Source organism: Solanum lycopersicum, chromosome 8 (assembly GCF_036512215.1).
Source record: "Solanum lycopersicum chromosome 8, SLM_r2.1".
Lineage (NCBI taxonomy): Eukaryota > Viridiplantae > Streptophyta > Magnoliopsida > Solanales > Solanaceae > Solanum > Solanum lycopersicum.
The window spans coordinates 52,497,388-52,521,268 of record NC_090807.1 but is presented as its reverse complement, the minus strand read 5'-3'; the positions used below and the strand labels follow the sequence as shown (position 1 = coordinate 52,521,268).

At 31.7% G+C, this 23,881-nt stretch overlaps 1 pseudogene; it reads right to left on the bottom strand.

Annotated features, from left to right (window-relative positions):
- Positions 1–1,654: 1,654 nt before the first annotated feature.
- Positions 1,655–13,581, bottom strand: LOC104648896 (25S rRNA (cytosine-C(5))-methyltransferase NSUN5-like; annotated as a pseudogene).
- Between the last annotated feature and the right edge of the window lie 10,300 nt (positions 13,582–23,881).

Below are 23,881 nucleotides of genomic sequence, written 5' to 3'. Positions count from 1 at the left end.
ACGTATGAAAACATTCCTCCAGGGACTCGGCTTCACGTGTTGTGTATACGACACGAGTCTGTTTACTCGACATTCAGCACACGGTACAGTCATTCTTCTTGTCTATGTAGATGATATCATTATTACAGGCTCTACTGCAGCTCTCATTCAGGATGTCACTCGAGCTATGCATATTACCTTCAAAATGAAGGACCTTGGCCCGTTACATTATTTCCTGGGAATGGAGGTTTCTCGGACTGGAAGTGGCTTGTTTCTTCATCAGTCAAAATATGCTCAAGATCTATTGCAGAAAGCTGGACTGGAAAAATGCACCAGTCAACCATTGGCCCGTTACATTATTTTCTGGGAATGGAGGTTTCTCGGACAGGCAGCGGCTTGTTTCTTCATCAGTCAAAATATGCTCGAGATCTGTTGCAGAAAGATGGACTGGAAAAATGCAACAGTCAACCAACACCGATGGCAGTCTCTTCGTCTACGAATGGATCTGACACCCCCTTTGCCGATATCACCCACTTCCGCAGCCTCATTGGTGCTCTACAGTATCTGGCCATTACCCGTCCTGACATCCAGTTTGCTGTCAACCGAGTTGCTCAGCGCATACATCAACCTAGTGAACATGATTACCATTGTCTAAAACGCATTCTCAGGTACATTTTTGGCACTCTTGGTCGTTGTTTACTCATTCGACCCTGGGACTTCGAGCTTCGGGGGTTCTCAGATTTAGAATGGGCGAATGATAAAAATGACAGAAAATCTACATCGGGGTTTCTCATTTTTTTGGGGCCGAACCTGATCTCCTGGTGTACAAAAGAACAACCCAAGGTCTCTCGGTCCTCGACTGAAGCTGAATACCGCGCCCTTGCTCTTCTCGCTGCTGAGAGCATGTGGGTCACATATATTCTTCGCGAACTCCGCGCCACTCACACTGTTCCTGCTCTCTATTGTGACAACAAATCAACCATCTGAGTGGCCAAGAATTCTGTCCTACACACCAGAATGAAGCATGTTGATACCGATTGTCTCTTTGTTCGCGATGAAGTTCAGGCCGGCACCATGACTGTGCAGTATGTACCCACTGAAGAACAACCGGCTGATATTCTCACCAAGCCTCTCCCGAGCCGACAGCACGATTACCTCAGTTCCAAGCTTCCGTTTGCTTCCGCTCAGCTCACCTTGAGGGGGGATAATAACAGATAGTATTAAATAAATAGTATTAAATAATATTAGTATTTACTGTGTACTAATCCTAGTCCTATTAGAATTAGTACTCTTTAATCCTAGTCCTATTAGGATTAGTACTCCTTCCTATATCTCCTATATATATCTCCCATGTATTCCCTTATTAGGTTAACACTTTAATACAATCAATATTCCTTCAAGAAGGAAAAGAGCATAAGAGAAATACAATTTGATGTAAGCATGAAATGCTAGAAAGTTTTTGTTGTATACAGTAAGTGTTTAGTAGAGATGACCAAAAATATATAATGCCTGGAAAATTCTTATTGGAGCACTTGAAAACTGTAAGAACAATATTCTTTCATTCTACCGTGCTTTCTTTATTTGTCTAGTTTGACCAACTTTTGGAATGCAGTTTGATTCTAAAGTACTAGGGGCAGGTAAGCACCCATAAAGAAAGGTTGTGAGATATGTATGATCACTTACATCCATCAAAAATTTGATGACCTCGGCGAGCCCATTGGGGAAAGATTTTTGTCAGTTCAAAACCAAAAGAAGAAGCAAGAGGCATAAAAAATTTGATAACATCTTCATTCTCAACACATGTATTGTAAACAATTCTTTCAACAACTGGAACTACATCAAGATGAGAGGGTAAATTGATCATTTGCATTCACAAACATACATGAATTTGCCATTTGTGGTTAAAAAAAGAAAAATAAGAAACAATATTATAAATCTCACACGATAATGCATGTTCTGAAGTCTTTCTCTGGAAAGAAGCGAGCTTTTCTAGTCTATTGAAATCAGAGTCTGCAATGTTTTTTCAGAAGTTAGTTTCAAACGAGAAAAGCAAAGGGATGGTTACACAAAATATACAAAAATGAGTACACAGAGCAAAATCACCTGTTGTATAAAGGGGGAGCAAGTGATATAATCTATCAACAACAGTCCCAGAGCCTGAACATGATGGATCTCACAGTATTGCTTGAACCTGGTGCCGGTTTATGTGTTAAATAAAGGAATTTCATTTAAAAATCCAAACAGAAAATAGAGGAAAACAAATTTGAAACCATGCTTGCTGAAAATGTGATCTGGCTACTTATTTTTTTCGTAAAATCATCACCATTCAGGAAAACTAATCAGAGTGTAACCCCGCATTACCCCATATCAAATATATATATTCATGGTTGTACCAGCACTTATTGATATCCTTTTTTTGTTTTTCACACTGTCCAGAAACAGGTAGGATTTTGTCTCTTTTAATTGCTTGTTATGGATACATTAAAATGATACGCCATGTAAAAGTGTTACTTCAATAGATTAACAATGAAGAATCAAAGGCTTTGACATGTTCAACCAAAGTGTTACCAACTCATAGTTGAGGAGAAATTGTCCTCTATTCCAATCTCTATCTATTGTATCAGAGAATCATTCGATACAAAAAAATGGACCAGTACATAAAACTAACAAGCTTTATAAATTATTTTTTCCCAATCAATCATGTTTGTGAAATAGGTCAACCGATTACTTTATTCCAGTGCTGCAAGTTAAGCAAATTGATTAATTGGACAGAAAGTAATAGTTTTCACTCAATAAGTTGATAATATATGACAACCAATGACACCTCAGTCCCCAAAAATATCTTGTATGTTTACCTTCGAGTACGCTAGATCCTCAGTACTCATGTTTAAGAAGTCCTCATGCTTGACTTCCACATCTTTGGATAAGTAAAGTTATCGAGGCATATTATGGCAACAATGAAATAAAAATCAACTAGATAAATTATCATATAACTAACTGGTTTTAGGATTACTTGAAATAGTGAATTGAAACAACTAAAGATATCTGCAGTTCCAAAAGCCATATTTCCTCAAAAATGAACTCCAGGTACATAATGTTGAGAGGTGTTTATGGTATTAAAAGTCTAACGCCATATAAAAACTAATAACTCCATCCACTTTGAGTGAACAATTGAGATATTACTTAAATTACTTAGAGATGGGATAATTTTTTTAAAAAATAAGGACCTAAGCACATATTTTAAGGGCTTACAATACACTTTAGGTATATGTCGACCCAGAAATCAAGTGATCGTTAGATTTCCTCTGTAGCAATCTTACGGAGAAGGTGGATCGGATACCAGAAAGCCATTAAAAGGATACTAATCGGTCTAGCCAGTTCAACCGTGTCCTTCAAACGTTTAACCCTTTCTTCATTAAGTTCAAAAACTATTATCTTTCCATTTCCCTTCATAAGAGCAGCTAGATGAACAGTTTTGTTCCTTGGTGCTGCACATGCATCAATGACCTTCACAGGTGAATAAACAACCATGGACAACAACCAAGTGGAAAAAGAAACTCTAGAGGACCTAACTACTCTTTTTCTATGCAATTACCTCCCATTTGGTTTAGGCCCAAGAGGAACTGCAACCATGGAACTTGCCTTACCATAGTGGAACAAGGGACATTAGTAGCATGTCAATGAAAGCTAGATAGAACCCAAAAGAGGGGAAAGGATTGCATAACAAGAAACTCCTTGTTGTATTCACATTAAAATTTCATTCTAAGAAAGAGAATTTTGCACCTACAGAAAGACACTTCCACTTTTTACCAAAGGATGATCATGCAGGTCAGTCATTGGGGGGATAATTAACAGGTCAGGAACCATTGCATCCTGAAAAACCTATTTAATGTCCGAAAAATAAACAAAAATAACTTTATAATAACTAGAATACAACACCAATAAAAAGTAAAATTGGATTTTATATTTATTCTTGTTCGATTAACCAGTTCTTCAAAAGATCTATCAGGCCATAGAGAATGATTTGATCAATGAATATTTGATTGTTTCCTGAATGCAGAATTGATTCACAATAATTCTTCTATCAAATAAGGACACAAATACAACAATAATGATATCATTGTATTGACAAACATGAAAAATCTGTGGTACTACATACTTTAATGTATACCAATCTCCGTAACTTACTAATATCTTTAGGTATGCCTTCTACCTCAATCCCCCTAAGTGAGGTCAATACATCAATTATCAATTGAGAAGCCACTCTTCAAATACTAGAACAGCTAGAACCACCCCCACCCTCCTCCTTTTCTTCTGAAAGGAAATTTCTTAATTTTAGGACCTTAATTTGTTAAATTTCGTATTTCATCTCAATATTCCAAACAAAATGTCTATGTCAACTCTAGGACTATCATACCTCTAATGCAATTATCATGGAAACTGCATAAAAAATCTACAAACTAGTCAGGCAAACAATTCATTAGAGGAAGTACAACAAAGAAGATCATGGGGATCAGATTTTGGCTTAGGATGTTTTGACACAAGGAATTATCTTTGATACATCTTCCATCTCTATTCTACCGAGTCAAATGACTCTAATATTACTTCAAATTATTCAGGTGATGCAAAACAACTGTTGCATGTAAGGATTATGTCATACCTCATAATGTTTCTTAAATTCGACTAGGGCAGACTCTACATCCATCTTCAGAGTATTTACACGAGCATAACGGGATTTTGGAAGGTCTGCAAGGAAAATAAAAAAGAAGATTCCAGTGACACATCTGAGACTGTTTTTTCTGCTCCATATAATAATAAATACACCAAGTGTAATCCAACACAACTTAAGATATAGATACTTTTCCATCTATTTTTTTATAAAGAAAGGATCTTCTCAGTTCAATTATGTTTAAAAAGTCCGTTGACAAGTTTGAACTATGTATATCCCATTTTTTAACCCATAGAGATAGCTAGCATCAACAGACTAGGAGTTGACAAATCTTATAAGAATTCCTCAAATCTGAGACATGTTTTACTTTCTTTCGAACTAAAAGCTTGGCAGGAGCTGCCTGCAACACATCCTTTTTCTGCAGTAGAAACTTTTCTGCATCACCAGCTAACAAAGCCTCCTGTTTAAGATTAAATCATCTTCATAAGCAAGAATCCAAAGTAGTGAAACTCACTGGGGATGTATATTGACAAATACCTGGCTAAAAAGAATATCATACAAGATTATATACATCAATTCTTCTTGCCTATGCAACAACATTAGCAGCAAATTAGTGCACACTTGAATCAAAGAGAAATAAAATTCCAGAAGTTTGTATGTTGATTAAGTCCAGTCCATTCTATAGATTACCATAATGTATTGCTATATGTTGCTAAAAATTTTACTTCCAAAACACGACAAGGTTCCATAACAAAATATCAGATTTCCCGATTGCTACTTACTGTTTATATGGATGTTTCATAATGCAATAATTCATTAATTACTGTTGTGCAGAAAAATTCAAACTATTAGACACCAAAGATGTCTATCTAACATGTAAATTAATTGATGTAAACAGGGTCAACGGGTTATGTTAAGGACATAGGACTTCAGGAAAGCAAGTGAAAGATGAGTAAGGAGGAATTAGCTTACCTATGTGGTAGGCAGTAGAAACATTTAACTGAGCCTACAGTTAAAAAGGAAAGTGAAGAATAATAAGAACTCTTTTATGCTTTTAAAAAATTGAGTTGAGCTACTAGCCTGGTACACTTTTTTTTTTTTTGAAATAGAGTTGCTAGCCTAGTACACTGGATTATTTGAAGCGCAAAGGCCATAATTTACTTGTTAGTTCATATAACATTAAAACCATTGTTCTTGGGATTGTGAAATATCAATAAGCAACACGCAACAAACAAGATTTATTTTGTCATGGACAAAAAGTAAAAGTTCAGAGGTTTTCGCAAGATAAAGTTGAAAGTGGCATTGATCACAAAGAAAATGATATAATTGACTACTTATGCCATACGGATAAAATCATTAGTTATTTGGAAAACTTATGCAACTTAAGCTCTTCCCAGAAAGGCATCAGAAAGCTATATACTTTGGATGACCTATATCTACTTGATATTTTGGAGATGGTCTGCCATCTGTTAGTAACTTTATCTAATTTAATCAACATAAACATAATAATTATTTTTTTTTAAAAAAGTAATAGAAGATATACAAAAGAGGAACAGGTGCGAGTGTGAAAATAGGGTTATTCAGAATATTACTCGGAAAGAGAGAGCGAAAAAGAGGAAGATCTTCAAGTTCAATAACAACCACACGCAAAGTGTAATCCCACAAGTGGGGTCTGGTGAAGGCAGGATGTATGAGACATTACCCCTTCCTTTTGGGATAACAAGAATTTCTCATGTCCCACAATTAAGCTCATACAATGCAATGAGAGAAGTAAAAGTGCCAAAATCTAACAATCGATGAAAATTCAGAAATTAAAAGTATTTCTAACCTTGTACTTCTTATCAGCACATTGGCAGTGTGAAATAAATCCTTGATAACAGGAAGATCTGCAACAAGGAAGAATCCAAAACATTTTGTAATTATGAAGCCAATGGATGGAACTTTTCCGTATATACGGAGAAAGCATGATTTGAGTCACCGAGTTAATATCAGTGCTTTTCTTTTTTTTAAAAAAAGCACAAAAAGGGACAAAATCTTAGTGTTTGGATAAGCAACATTCCCTCTATTCTTGATTATGTAAACTCGTTTGAATTAGCAGAGAGTTTAAAAAAGAAATAAAGACTTCTGAAACTTGTCGTCTTAAACAAGTCATAATATTTGTGTGGCTATAAAGCTTCCAAAAAGTCTAGACTTAAAACATATCACAAATTTTATTTGGGTATAAACACTTCACATTAAGGGCAATTTCTTTTAGAATAATGTTACCAGTAATGGTATAACGAAAAGTGTAACATTAGTTGTTTTCAAATATGTAAATGTGTTAGATCTTTTTGGAACACACTAATTCAGAAATAGTGTCACATAAACCAGAATGGATGGAATAATAATGATAACAATCCAACTTCTCAAAGTTGAGATTCAAAAGAACTGACTGCTTATTGTTGGGATCACTTTGTGCATCATTGTGTCACATGCTCACTTCTATGAAGCACATGTCTTCACTCATAAATTGAAAACCCTTTGCTTTGCATTGCTCCATCGACTTAGGATTTTAATAGCTCATTTTGACACTTCAGCTTCAGCTATTTAGAAGGTAAATAAAATAGCCTTTGATATGTTATGGTAAAGTCTTTGACATTTCAAAATTCATAAGACTACTCTGCGCCACTGAAGTACATGTACTAAAGGTGATATTTTGGTAAGATCACGAACAAAAAAAATGAAAACTATTACTATAGTAAACCTCATAGAAACAAGCAATGAATCATGCTTCTTAAAATTTCCAAACAACTAAAAGTGAGAAGGACAATGAGATACTTTTGATCACGGAGACTATCCTACTATTCCATTATTTCCATAAAAATAAAATCAATCTTAAGCAGCAAAGATAAGTGCATCCTATTTTACAACGATGTCCAGACTCCAGAGGAAACCATTTTCTCCACAATACTTGAGAAGTTACACAGAAACATTTCAGGTTAATATTAAACTGTTGATTCTAACAGATTGAAGAAGAAGAAGAAGAAGAAGGCTGCTACAGAGCCTTCATGCTTTTGCTGTGTATTTTCACTAACTACATTTACAATGTACAATTGCTTATATATACAATTAACTAACTAACTAACAATGCTAATGAACCAATAGTAAAATGACAGCTGGCTAACAAACTAAGCTAACAAACTAACAGCTAGTTAACTAACTAATTGAACTCTAACCAACTAGTTGTTCAAGTCTTATCAATACTCTTAGCATATTCGTAAATACCCCCCCTTCAAGCTAGGAGATATGAAGATGTTCTTCATTCCGAGCTTGGAAACCAGATACTCATGTTGCACTCGACCAAGTCCTTTAGTTAGTACATCAGCAGGTTGTTTAGTAGTAGCCAAATGTTGAATGGATATATGAACCTTTTCTCTAATAAAATGACAATCAATGTCAATATGCTTGGTCCTCTCATGGAAAACAGGGTTAGATGCAATCTTAATAGCAGCAGTGTTGTCACTATATATAGCAATAGGCAAGACAATAGGCATGTCTAATTCACGAAATAGACCGATTAACCATGTAACTTCAGCAACAGTAGAAGCCATGCTCCTGTATTCTACTTTAGCAGAACTCCTTGAGACTGTAGATTGCTTCTTAGACTTCCAAGAAAGTAAAGAGTCTCCAAATTTAACCATATATCTAGTAATGGACCTTCTAGTATCAGGGCATGATCCCCAATCAGCATCACAGAATGCCTGTAAAGAACCAGAAGACTGAGCAGATAAAAGAATACCTAGACCAGGTTGTTGTTTAATATGCCTGACAACTCTAACAGCATCATTCATATGAGATTGCTTAGGAGCATTCATGAATTTGCTTAAGTTTTGAACAGCATTGGACAAGTCAAGTCTAGTAATGGTTAAGTAGATCAATCTTCCAACCAATCTTTGATATTCACCAATATCTGATAACACAGGATCAGATGTAACTCCTATATGCTTGTCAAAAACTACAGTAGTAAGTTTTCCATTCATTTCAACAGGTGTGGCAATAGGTTTAGATCCTCCTAGACCCAAATCTGAAATAATCTCCAGTGCATACTTTCTTTGATGCATGAGAATTCCTTCACTGTTTCTGGCAAATTCTATCCTTAGGAAATATCTTAATGGTCCTAGATCTTTGATCTTGAAGTTGTCCTTTAATACTTGTTTGGTGTCATTGATTAATGTGATGTTACTACCAGTAACTAACAAATCATCAACATAAATCAGAACAATCACAATACCTTCATTCTTGATCAATAAGGAATAATCCAAATGGCTTTGCTGAAATCCAGCAACCAATAGTGCCTGAGTCAATTTCACATTCCATTGTCATGAAGCTTGCTTAAGTCCATACAATGACTTAAGCAACTTACACACAGGTTGAACCCCAGCATGCATATGAGAGAATCATTCCACCGTCGTGAAGCTTGCTTAAGTCCATACAATGATTTAAGCAACTTACACACAGGTTGAACCCCAGCATGCATATGAGAGAATCCTTGAGGCATTTGCATATATACCTCTTCTACTAAGTCACCTTGAAAAAATGCATTATAGACATCCATCTATTGGACACCCCATCCCTTAGATGCAGCTAGAGTAAGCACTGTTCTGACTGTGACCATTTTAACAACTGGAGAAAATGTCTCCTGGTAATCTAAGCCTTCTTGTTGACTGTAGCCCTTGAATGCAAGTATGGCTTTGAAACTTTCAACTTCACCAGTTGCCTTGTACTTAATTTTGTACACCCATTTGCAACCTATAGCCTTTTTCCAACAGGTAAAGTTACTACCTCCCAAGTCTTATTGTCTTCCAATGCTTGTATTTCCTCCTCCATAGCTTCCACCCATATCTTAACCTTGGAAGCTTGATGATAAAACTTGGGCTCAGTGTCGACTGAAAGATTAACCTTGGAGGCTTGATGATAAAACTTGGGCTCAGTGTCGACTGAAAGATTAGCAATACAACATTGATAAGAAGGAGACAAGTTACTGTAATCAATATTATTTTTCAGAGAGTACAAACAGTTAAACTTTGATCTAGACTTGAATGTGGTAACAAAATCCTTTTGCCAAAGAGGAGGTCTAGAAGTTCTAGTTGATTGTCGTCTGTTGGAGCTCAAAATTGAATCATCTATAGTTGGTTGATTCTGCTGATGGTGATCCTCAAGATCAATGTCAAATGCATGTGCAGCATTGTCAATAGGATCATCTATACAGTCAAGATCATCAAATCTGACTGGCAAATCTGAAGCTTCATTAGATAATATAATGTCTTGTATGTCATCAATACAAGGAGTCTGAAAAGGAAAGATGGATTCATTAAAAACCACATCTCTACTGATAAAGAAGACTTTATTTTGTAGATCATATTGTTTGTATCCCTTCTGTGTAGTGCCATAACCCATAAGCACTGACTTAATGGCTCTAGGACCAAACTTATCAGATCTCAACAATGTAGTTGCATGACACGAACACCCAATAATCTTCATGTCGGACAAATCTGGTGGTTTTCCAAACAACACTTCAAAAGGAGACTTATTAGGTAACACAGTGGATGGAATTCTATTAATGATATGAACAACAGCTAAAACACATTCTCCCCAAAACTTGATTGGAATGTGGCCTTGAAATCGAATAGCTCTTGTTGTCTCCATTATATGTCTATGTTTTATTTCCACTACACCATTTTGTTGAGGTGTATATGGACAAGAACTCTGATGAATAATACCTTGAGATTTAAACAACTCACTCACTTGAGCATTAAAAACTCTCCACCATTATCTGATCTAAAAGTTTTAACTTGAACATTGAATTGAGTCTTAACCATAGCAAGAAACTGCTTCAATATGGTAGAGACATCAGACTTAAGATGCATGAGATATATCCATGTCCATCTAGAGTAATCATCAACCAAAGTAAGAAAGAACTTCATTTTATTATGAGTTGTAATCTTGTAAGGTCCCCATACATCCATGTGAACTAAATCAAAACATTGTAGGCTCCTAAAACTGCTATTATGGAATGGCAATCTGACTTGTCTGGCTAATGGGCAAATATTGCAACATTTCAACTGAAAATCCCTCTTATGAGCAAATATATCTATCTTCCTGATAACACTCATAGGTATATGACCTAGCCTCTTATGCCAAACTTCACCTTCAACTGAATTCTTCATTGCAACAAAACTGCTATGTTTCCAGTGTCTATCAGTTGTGATGACTTTAAAATGTATGGACCACTATTTTCTTCATCAATCTCCTTCGCTTTCCCAGTGAAGATATCCTAAAGAAGAAAGAAATCAGGATAGAAAATTGCACAAAAATTCAATTGCCTAGTAAGTTTAGCCACTGAAAGAAGATTGAAGTTAAGTTCTGGCACATATAAGACATTCTTAACTACTTCACCTCCTTGTAGTTGAGAGCAGCCTGAGTGTGTGACTTTAGTTGAATCACCATTTGGAAGTTAAACATGTCCTGAACTCTTTACTGTTGATCCATGAGTTAGTAAACCTTTAGTTGCCACCATATGATCAGTTGACCCACTATCAACAATCCAATTAAAACTAGAGGTTGAGGGAGTAAACTGAGAATGTCCTGCAAAAGTACCTGTTGCATTGACATTACTATTGGTAGATACTGTATTTCCTTCATGAATTAATGACTTGTTCATCATCTGTAGAACTTTTGGTATTGATTAGGTGTAAAATGTTGAGCTAAAACAGCTCCTGAGCCTCCTGAACCTGAATTAATTCCATGTTGTCGTGACATCTGATGTGAACTACTACCCTTAAACTGTTGCATCTGTGATATAGGAGGATCTACAACATTGCTATCAGTTGAGCTACCTGGATTATTGAACTGAGAATTGTAGTCTGTTGTCATAATATTTGCTTGTCGCTTCCCTTTATAATTGGTAGGATAGCCTATTAACTGATAACAAGAGTCCTTTAGATGTCCATGTTTGTGACAATGAATACAATACTTCAGCTTGTTACAATCAGCTCTATTGTGAACTTTCGTATCACAATGATCACAATATAGATATCCACTTCTTTGTTTATGAAGTTTCACATTACCACCTCGATTACCTTGATTACCAAAACTGTTTCCTCCAGATCTACTAGTGAACAAAGTTGTAGGATCTATTTGCCCCCCTAAGTTATATTGATCTCCACTTAACTCTCGTTGACTTTCATCTTGAATTATCATAGCATAACACTGATTAACAGTTGGTGGTGTATTCATCATAAGAATTTGATTTCGAGCATGACTATAATTGACACTCAAGCCCATCAAAAATTGCAGAAGCTTCTGTCTAAGCATGTTATCAACATATTCTTTAGATCTTTCACAATTACAAGTTGGAGGAGGAACAATTGAATCAAATTCATCCCACAGATCTTTCAACTTTGAATAGTATACTGAGACTGGAGAAGTACCTTGATTATGTGTAATAATCGATTTGTGTAAGTGGAATATTCTAGACATATTCACCTTGTCAAAACGTTCCTTCAGATCACTCCATACCAGTGTTGCATTAGAACGAAATAGAATTTCACTCATCAACTCCTTGCTCACATTGTTCATGAGCCATGAAAGCACCATTGCATTACACCGATCCCACTGTTTCTTCTCAGAATCGACTGTGTAATCTTCACGTTTGATGTTGTCATCAACAAAATCCAATTTATTCTTTGTTAACAATGTTAATTCCATCGCCCTGCTCCACAACGTGTAATTATCCATCCCTACAAGTTGAATGCCAATTTGAATTGCGCCTGTGACATCAAAAGAAGATAGATACAGGGGGTGTGTATGATCGATTTTACTTGCCATTATCACCTCTTCCGATCTACAGATTTAGTGATCAAAATAAGCTAGAAGTTCTCAGAAATTGTATACCCGCTCTGATACCATATTAAACTGTTGATTCTAACACATTGAAGAAGAAGAAGAAGAAGAAGAAGAAGAAGAAGAAGACTGCTACAGAGCCTTCATGCTTTTGTTGTGTATTTTCACCAACTACATTTACAATGTATAATTGCTTATATATACAATTAACTAACTAACTAACAATGCTAATGAACCAATAGTAAAATGATAGCTGGCTAACAAACTAAGCTAACAAACTAACAGCTAATTAACTAACTAATTGAACTCTAACTAACTAGTTGTTTAACTCTTATCAATACTCTTAGCATATTCCTCAATATTAATGCCTGTAGAGGTTAAATTATCCCATGATCACTTCTGCCGAGCAAAAGCACACGAGCTCCCTCTTATATTAAAACTTGAATGATTTTCCAAAATGCAGTTGACCAAGCAAGCCGACAAGCAATTTTAGTCAGATGAAAATGTATTCACTTGCACTTAGAAGCTGGAAATTTGGTAAAAGAATTGCCTAAGTATTAGCTCTTCTTTTTTAGCACCCTAGATTGTTTCCTTTTTAGCAAACTACTACATATTTTTCAAGGTCTAAAGCCAACACTAGTAACTACCACTTACCTGATTTTTAAGTTTTAACTCATCTCCATTACTTGCAAGTCCAAAAACTTTATTTTTCTCTTGAAATCAATATCTAGTCAAATACTGTAAGAAAACAGGATTTTCTAAATACGCTCTAACAAATATTTATTATTATTGTGTCAGTGAACTTGCATTTGAGAGTTTGACAAACCAAAGCATAAATAAGTAGCTCTTTTGTTCCTGACAGAGGGACTATACACCAGCGACTTGATGGAGCCAACGGCTCAACGCCGTGTGTCTCCTTATAGAATAGTTCGCAAAACCTTTGCAGCTTCTCTACGTGCAAAGAGTGTCGAGCGCTCGGCGTTGCTCAGACGGTTCTGGTTCGGCTTCTTCGCCGACGGTTTGGTATCCCCTTGCTCCTTCTTCCATGCCATGGTTTTAAGTCTCCGGCTGGTCACTCTAGAGAGTGAAGAAAGAAAGTGTTAATGGTCTTTGAACTAATTGTTTAATTCAAAAAGGAAACTTTTAAATATAGCCACTAAAAAGTAACCTAATTATTTTACATATTTATAGTTTGATAATTACAATTCGTAGCTACATGTTATAGAGAGGAGAGAAAAAGGGCAAAAAATGAGGGAGAGGTGAATTGTATATGTATATTCGTTTGATAATTGCATATTATACATATGTACTTGTATATATGACAAGTGAGATTGAGAAATGGAGGAGAGAGGCGAGCGAGATTGAGAGAGGGAGGAGAGATCTGAGTGAGATTGGGAGAGATGCAATTGAGAAAGGGCATAGAGTAGGAGAGAGGTGAGTTATATATGTATATTGATCAGATAATTTATATTTTATACATATGCATTTGTATAAATGGCAAGCGGGACTCAGAGAGGAGATAAGCACGTGAGATCGGGGGAGAGAGGAGAGAGGCAAGCGAGAGAGGGAAAAAAGTGGGAGAGATGTCAAAAAGTGGGAGAGAGGTGAATTATTAATGTAGATCAAATTATATAATTGTATATTATACATATGTATTTGTATATTGTGGCAATTATACATATACAAATGTGGCTAATTATACAAATTCGAAGTCAGCTCACATAATTAATGTATAATGTTAGTCGTGAGTGGTAGTTATAGCAAACTATAGCTATAATGAGTAACTAAGTGATATAAATTTGCTTAACCGCACAATTTTCCAATTCAAAATAGCATGGGTTTGACAACTTTTTGACCTGATATTTTAGAGTTTGGCCATTATTTTATCAAATATTGAACTAACATATCGATATTGTACTAATAGTACAATATATATATATATATATATATATATATATATATATATACTAAGTTACGTACACGCGCATTGTGGTGTTTCTCATATTAATAATATTTTAAGAACTACATACATATTTAGTTTTGAAAATAAAAGTAGCAAAAATTTGCAACTCATATTATTTTTGAAGAATTAAAATAAGTAGTTGTCATCCAATTGATTATACTATAAAAAAAATGGTTAATATATAATATGTTTTACATGTATAATGCATTTGTGATGTGTATAGTCGTGAGTAATATATATATATATATATATATATATATATATATATATATATATATATAGGTCGTCTATAAAAAGTAATAGTTTATCTATCCGACTATTTAAGTGAAGATCCCTATATTCAATAGTTTTTATTCAATGATAATTGATATCATATCTAAATAAAAGAAAATTTTCATTTTAAAGTTTGATACAATATTTATATATGACGTGAATACTCCTAATTTTTTCTGTAAAATGAATTACTAGCAAATTCAAATATTAAGATACATATGAAGAAACATTACAGAATACAAAAAATTATGAAATAATTTTTTTTCAATACCAATCACATAATGTCATGAAGACATACTACAAGATATCATTTTGTAACTTCCTCCAAATACACAAATAAAATCACATTTATCTATAGTTATAAACAATTATAATTAAATTACATTATAAGAATAAATCAACTAATGAAAATTCTAAAATCAGTCTTCCAAAGAAATCAACTTCCTCTTTTTCATAGCTCATGAATTTTTGATAGCCCTCCTTATGGAGATAGTGGTCTTCATATATCATCCAGTGAATGTTGAATGTTGCATATAAATTGATATGACAATCATGGAATTCAACATGTATCGACTATACATGTTTCTCCATCTCCCATTTTCTTTAGTTCACGCAAAAGGAAAAATTTAAGGGGAAAGAAAGAAAATTAGAAGAAAGGTCAGATGCTCAACCAAAGAAACAAAACTTAAAGAAAATGAAAAATTATTTTTTACCTTTGTAATTATATAGTGTTCTTTTACGTTCTTGGAAATTCCTTTTAACATAATACTATGTATTCATTAACCTACACTTCAATATTTAATGAACTATTCAAATTCGACTAATTGTTATATTAACAAAGATTGGTTACTAATTTAAAAGTGTTAGAATTTGATAAGTCAAGTTAAGAAAGTGAAAAGACAAATTATAGGAATTGTAAGAATTAGGTAAAGTAATATATGATGTTAATTTAAAACATTTAATCATGTAGGGTTCTGGGCATTAAAGTACCACTTTTTCACTTTCAAATTTTGTTCAATTTATGTAATTAAAAAATTAATTAACTAATTTTATTCAACTTTAACTTAAGATGCGCAAAATATTTTTATTCTTATTATTATTATAATTATTATTATTAAATAATAATAATAATAATAATAATTCAATCATGAGAGTTTAATACATATGACATATTGTAATTATAGGTTGCATAAAAATTTGATTACGAATACAAATACTTATTAGAGAAAACTTATTGAGAATTCTAATAATTTACTAGAGCTTTACACTTTAATAATAATAATAATAATAATAATAATGATAATAATAATAATAATAATGTGTGTGTTTCACATTAATATTAGAAATAAATAATTCTTTAAAAGTACAAATATATGTAAGAAATTTTTTGAAATATGATTCTATTTTTTAAAAAAAAATTTTGTTAAATTTTAAATTTAGTTGAATATCATATCTAACTTATTTTATTGTATCCAAAAGTTTTGGTATTTTCTTTTTAAACTACACCATAAAATTGTGAAGAGTTCTAGATGCAATAAGTTTATCGTATAATTGGTTCCAAATGTATTGTTTCATCTTCAATTTCACCGTCGACATTTTTTCTAGATGGTATTTATAATTTCTTCTAAGTTCTAGACCTCTGAATATGTATTATATTTACTCAATAATCTAATAGGTTATTAACGTTCATTTTATTGCGGTACTCAAGATCATTAAACATGACCTCAAGTCCATGAATGACGTTTTCACAAGTGAGTTCATTTAAATTCTAAAAGATCTCATCTCCAAATGAGTTTTGTATTGCCGAAAATAATTTGCTATTGTCTCTTCTTTAATATTTGTCGTCCAAGCCGTTATTGTAATATTAATAGCATCCAAAACACTAATCTTTCAAATGGATAATTAACAAATAATTAAATTACAATGAATTATACACATATGTTATACTTTATGTATAATTATTTTATTTTTTTATGTGAGTTAATAAGTATGAAACATAATTTAATATGATACAATGATTTTGACGGATTCGTTGTACTTTATGTATAGTAATTTATTTTTATGTGAATTCGATAAATATGATACATAAATTAGTAAGTTATAGTTATTTTGATATAATCAAAATTATTATTCATTGAATCTCAAAACACTCTTTAAATTAATAAATATTAGTTTATCAATAAAATAATACCTCTACAAAATAATAATATTTCATGGTCTCACCTTTATTAATTTAGTGAGGTTTTACCGTATATTCTCAATATCGACCAATCCATATCTCCTCTAAATCGTTTCAAATTTTAGACATGAGTTTTTTTTTATATATGAATATTTTGATATATGATTTACTCAAAATGATTCACCTTCTACGGCATGTCGAAATCCTCTAGCTTATTCAGATTTACGATGTTTACTATTGCTAAGCATTATTAAGAATATGTCTTTTATCAAAGATGAAAACCAATAATAGTTCATCGGTAATGATGCATTACCAACAAAAATTGAATAACAATACATGAGTTGTCGGGGATGATCAAGCTGAAACAACAAAATTGAAAGAGTTTGTTCGTTTATTTCGAGGGATTCCATCAGATAACGAATTCAAAGTAAAATATATTTTCTTAAAAATTTCATTTTAAAGACTTAACTTGAAACCTTTAGTCAAACATATGAAAAGATTTGATCCATCCCACTATGTCCTTTTGAGATATTAAAATCCTTAATCATATCATACTAGAAAGATATAAGATATTATGAATATAGTTTTCTCTCTCTTCTAATGATACAGTAGAAAAGCAAATATTTATAGCTATGTAATTGTAGGGTTAGAGTTATATTCTAATGAGTATATATGATTATAAATGTATACTTTATAAATCAATTATATTCTAAAAATGAATATATTTTCTGATTACTATACAATTATAATTTTTTCTTAAATTTCCCTCAAATTGATATCAGTGATCACAAAATAGCAATTTGGAGATTAGAAAGATATTGATGTTGTGCTCGTGTCATTGCCCTTGTATACAAATCAACAAGTTGATTATGAGAAGGAATGTGTTGTTGGTCAACTTACAAATTGGTGTTTGTAAGGTTGTTTGCTCAATTGTTAAATTAAGAGCATAATTTCAACTATGAAATTATAATAATAATGTTGGTTGGTTCAACAGAAATTGTATGCCTCTAATTATAGCTAAACCATGGGTATGAAAGCAAAACTTTCATATAAGATTTGGTATGAGATAAATTTATTTAACATGTAGCAAAACGTGTATACATCAAGCCAACAAGGTTTCCCCATTAAAATTGGTTCAGGGTCAGGAACCAAATAATTTCATCTAAATGTTTGAATGTGTGATTATGATTTTAATTGCTCCACCATGCACAAAGATGAATTCCCAAATAAGATTGAGATGAATGTTAGATTTTCTAACATTAGGGGGAGAGATGATTTTGACAGCTGAAAATTATGTGTGAGGTTTATTATGAATTATCTAAATCCTTGTTAAAAGAAAATGTGAACTTGAAGTTCAAGTGATAATTCATTTGCATAATGTTGCAAATCTATTGCCAGATGAATTTACTGACCCTATGATATAATTCAGTTGCAAATGCTCCAATGTGAAGTCTTTGAAGGACAGAGTCTATGATATGTCGAAAACGTAATAGACCAATCGGTTCCAAATATAGAATTCCTTGAAGAAGGAGAGAAGCAAATGATCAATATGCTCATAATAATGAGGCAAGTGCTATAAGAGAGCACCATGACATAACACTTCATAAAACCTCGGAAAACGATTCAGGTACCTGAAAAATGATGAAAAATTAATGAAGAGATCCCGATAAGTTATGTCTTGTTGGAATCGATATCAAATAACTATCGAAGGTATCTTTGATATAAGGTAGCACTCAATGATATAAACTGTGACGAGGATCTTGAATTCAAATCTGTCATAGAGTGTGGACAGATAAATGAATGGCCAAGTAAAATACATAATTCAAGTATATTTTGTTTCACTTAGAAAAGTCACATTTTGGAGTGATAGTCCAAGAATCAAGGTATAATGTCAGTGGGGTACAAATAAATTATTATGCGATAGTATAATCGTAAGATATCAAAATACGGTTTGTGCCTTGGAGAATAAAGGTTTGTCGCAAAAATCCTGACATTATTGGAGATGTTTTCTTCTATGGTGGATGCAATGAGGTTTGTTTTAATTTGGCAATATATGAAAAACTTGAATGTATGTAAAGAATAATTGTAATGTCTAACTAGACAATGAAGGTTATATGAAAATCCTTGAAGCAATCGAGGTGTCTGAAGCATATAAAGTTTGAAGAGAACTTTTTCAATAAAGCTTTAAGAATCCTTATATAGATTGAAATAATCAAGGAAGAAAATGGTACAAAAAGAATGACCCTAATTATCCTTGAATTTTTATGAAAAGGTCAAGATACAAATTTGTTATTATAGTTGTGTATGTTGATGACTTGAACGTCATTAGCACTCTTAAAGAGCTTTTAAAAGTTGTTTAGTGTTTGAAATGGTGAAAAGGTCTTGGTAAGACAGAATGTTGTCTTGACCTACAGATTGATAAGCGAATGAAATATTTGTCCATCATTTAACATACAGAGATATGTTTTGATGCGTTTTTATATGGATAAATCACATTCATTGAGTACCCCAATGATTATGAGATCACTTGACATTAATGATTCAGTTTGATCTCAAAAGAAGGATGAAGAGCTTCTTGGTGACGAAACTCCATATCTTGGTGCAATCGGGGCACTAGTACATCTTACTAATAATATTTGACCAGATATTTGTTTTGAAGTAAATTTACTGGCAAGATTCAGTTTTTCCCCGATAAAAGGAATTGAAATGGTGTTGAGCACATGATTGAATATCCTCGAAGGACCATAGTTAGGGATTTATTCTATTCCGAGGAATCCATGACAATGTTGATTAGTTACGCAGATGCAAAATATTTATCTGATCCGCATAAAGCTCTATCTCAAGCACGCTATGGGTTTGCATGTGGAGACAATAATATCCTGGCGATCAATGAAGCAAATGTTGCTATGCAGAAATAAAAGCCATCCATGAAGCAAGTCGAGAGTGCGTCTGGTTGAGACAAATGTCACACTATATTCAGGAAATGTGTGGTTTCTCTTTGAAAAAGAACATATCAATCACAATGTACGAAGATTGGAGACATCATCGCAAGAAATTAAGTGATGTTTTAATCAGGTAGATTATAATACGTGTTGCACTCTTTTTTCCTTGACCGAGGTTTTGTCCCACTGAGTTTTCCTGGCATGGTTTTTAATGAGGCAACAAATAGTGCGTATCAAAAGATATGTGTACTCTTTTTCCATCACTAGACTTTTTTCCCACTGAGTTTTTCTTAGTAAGGTTTTAACGAGGCACACTATCTATGTACATCCAATGGGGAGTTTTATAAATACATTGAATGAGTGGATAGTCCATAAAGTTAGTTCATGAACAACTATCCATATTCACTAGTTAGGTTTCGTGAACCTTTTGGATAAAAGTGTATCTATTTATTATGATACTTAATATGGTGATTTTTGGAGTGATTTCTCAACCTATAAATAGGGTTGTTCATTCACTATTGTAATATATACATTTGAGACTAAGATACACTTGAATAAGAAGAAAAATTTCTCTTTTCGTACTTTTGTTATATTTTTCTCTTTATGATTATATTCTTGTGAGTTTAATTTTATAACAAAATGTTAATTATAGGGAAGGAGAAAGAATTTTATTTCCGCAGAAAATTTTGGACGACATTAATTATGAGTTATTGATTTTTTTTCAACAGTTAATGACGAGCAACTGATTACTTTTTATAGTGGGGATAAATGTTAGTTTTATGTTTTTTTAAGGAGGAAATAATTAAAAATATAAAGTCATAATATTTAATGTATTTTAAAATATTTTTTTTTATTAAAAAAACCCACATAAAAGAGAAATAGAATGTTTATATATATACTTTTATAGTGGGGATAAATGTTAGTATTATGTTTTTTTAATGAGGAAATAATTAAATATAAAGTCATAATATTTTATGTATTTTAAAATAATTTTTTTAAAAAACCACATAAAAGAGAAATAGAATATATATATATATATATATATATATATATATATATATATATATATATATATATATATATAATTTTGTTGGACATCTAGTGGGTAAGTATATTTGGACTGATGGAGTAATTATATGAAAAGACGATTGTATATTCTATAAATAGATCGTGGATAAAATTAAAGATATGCAAATTTTTGGATGTGCACCAAAGGTGCACTAATATAACAAACTAGCTAATCAGTACCGGACAAATATTGGGCATTGCAACTTTTGCTTTCCCTAAAAATTATAAATGGGTTGGAGGAAAGAGATCTACTTCAAACATATTTTAATTATAAGACCACAAATCCTATAAAGGATCTCTGGGTAGTTTTGTCACCAATACATGCCATCAAACGCTAAGATAAGACCAATACATAATTTTTTATTTATTTTATATATGAAGATTATCCGTTCAAACAATCTTGCCTCTAATGCTACATGTAAGATTAAATACTTTAATATATATCAGGATTTTAAATGTGATTATCTTACATAGAGATTATTAGGGTACATATTTGACGTGGAAGACATTATCTCAAAGAAAAGCGAAAGCATTAATCGTAAATTGATTTTTATCTCCTTGCCTAGACTTAAGTTATCACGACCATCAGCAATGAAATTATTGTAGATTATATGTTATAACACTAATAGGTGAAGGGATGACCAATTTATAAAGGTTAAAACTAAATTTGGTATATCCGTCAAATAACCAATATACGGATGAGATCTATTATCATTAAATATTATTCATGATATTACTTGTGCTACAAGTAAACTTGAGCCATAAGTAAGAAGTAATTAATAGTCCCCCCACCCCCCTCCGATCCCATATTATATGTCACCTTTTTCATTTGCACTTGCATTAAGAAATAAAATAATTTTATCTTTATTCCTTATTGAATGTTTGCGTATGACAACTTTGTAATAAATGATGAAATGTAAGATTTCAAAAATATAAATGCATTTGAATGACTATTTAAATTTTAGAGTTTATATTTGGAGCCCAATTTTTTCTCCAATTAATCCAAAAGATTTTAAAAAATCAAGTTTTTTCCACCTTAATTTCCTATATATTTTTTATAAAATATTTTTAAAAATATTTTTATATATAAATTCTTAAAGTAAACATGACAACATTAAAGATGATTCATGTAGTTGTAACCTCCATTTTTTTGTGTGTGTTCATAGCTTTTTTCATTTCCAATAAATAACAAATGAAAACTTAAATGATGACAGCGTAAACGAAGAGTCATCAAAATCATTAATTCTTGTTTAACTACATTAGAGATTATTCATGTAGTTGTAAATATAACCTCCGTTTTCATCTTTTATTTTTGAACTAATAAACTTAGCCGCGCGGTATCTAAAAGTTTTCATTTTTATTTAATTTTTAAATTCAAATAGATTTGTTAATAAATTTTATCATTTAGCTTTGTAATTTCAACTCAATATATGAATTAATTTTATCAAAAAATAAATACATGTACGGTCAAATATCTATACTTTTTTTGGTTGAATAGTACCTATTATTTTATGTTAGTTATAATATATAATTAAGAATTTATGACTTCATTATCCATTTGAATGAGTTCTCAAAATTAAATATGGCTAACTTTGATGTTTTGTTAAAAATTTAAAGTGAGATTTTTAGTCTTTTAAATTTTTTAAAAAATATCAAAAGCATTAAAATAGTAATAAATTCAAAAACAGACTTAGAAATATGAAAAATTATTCGTAATAGATAAGCTACCTATAATTTGAAGACATAAAAAAAGCAATTCAATATTTATATATTAAGATATAAAGTTCCCTGTATAATTGATTTTTTGAAAGAAAATGGGTGATACATGATTTTAGTTCGGTAAAATAATTTTTAGTGATATAGAATTAACATAAAAATAATATATTATTGTTAAAATGAATAATAATATAAGTAACAAATGAACAATTATAGATGAATGATAAAAGGTTTTATGTTAAGATTAAAAAAAACTTATAATTAGATTCTTGAATTTTTTCTGAATAAAGTAAACATAAAAAAACCGTTCACAAATAATATGAATATTTATAATTATTAACGATAAATAATATTTTCTTATAATTAAAGTGTAGGATAAAAAGTTAAGTAAATTTTTAAAATCATTATAATGGAGGATGAATGTTTAAGTAATAAGTATATTTGAAATGATTATCTGTAATAATTTTTTCCTTGATAAATTTTCTTCTATAATTTTAAGTTTTTTTTAAATTTTTTTATTTCAACGCTATTTTTAGTCTCCTTTTTTATTTTTTATTTTCTTTTATTTTTTAGTCTTTGCTTATTTAATTCTATTAAGAAAACATAAACAATTAGCATCGTAATTAAGAGAATGAAGTTTGCTCGTCTTTAGTATTTTTACTAATTTATATATATTTTTGTAAAACAGTAACAATTAGCATCAAATCTTAACATAATCAAGTTAGCTTGTCTTAAGCCTTTTATTAATTTAAGCAAAATGTTTAAATGAATTCTCTTAATTAATTTTTATTATATTTTTCATGATTCATATTTTATTTAAAATTTAAAAATAACTTCATAATAATTTTGATTATCTCCCGCCGCTGAGCGTATCTACAAATACATTTTAATGTTTTCAAGAATTGTTTTTGTCTTACTTTAAGTAATGATCTTGCTCTTATAATTTCATGGAAAAAAACAAATCAATTATTCGCTTTTATATATCTTATTTTGTATCATTCTTATTAGAAGTAAAAATAACTATACAAAGAAGTCTTTGTCGATAAATTTTGCATTACAAGATTAAAGTAGAGGACAATTAAGCTAAACATAAATATATTTGGTTAGAAATTTTTTTTGATGTGATTTTAAGATGTCACAAATTTAAACATTAAGTAATTTGGGGTTATGAAGGTATAAAGTTGGAAGTTATAGGTATTACTAATAAGTAT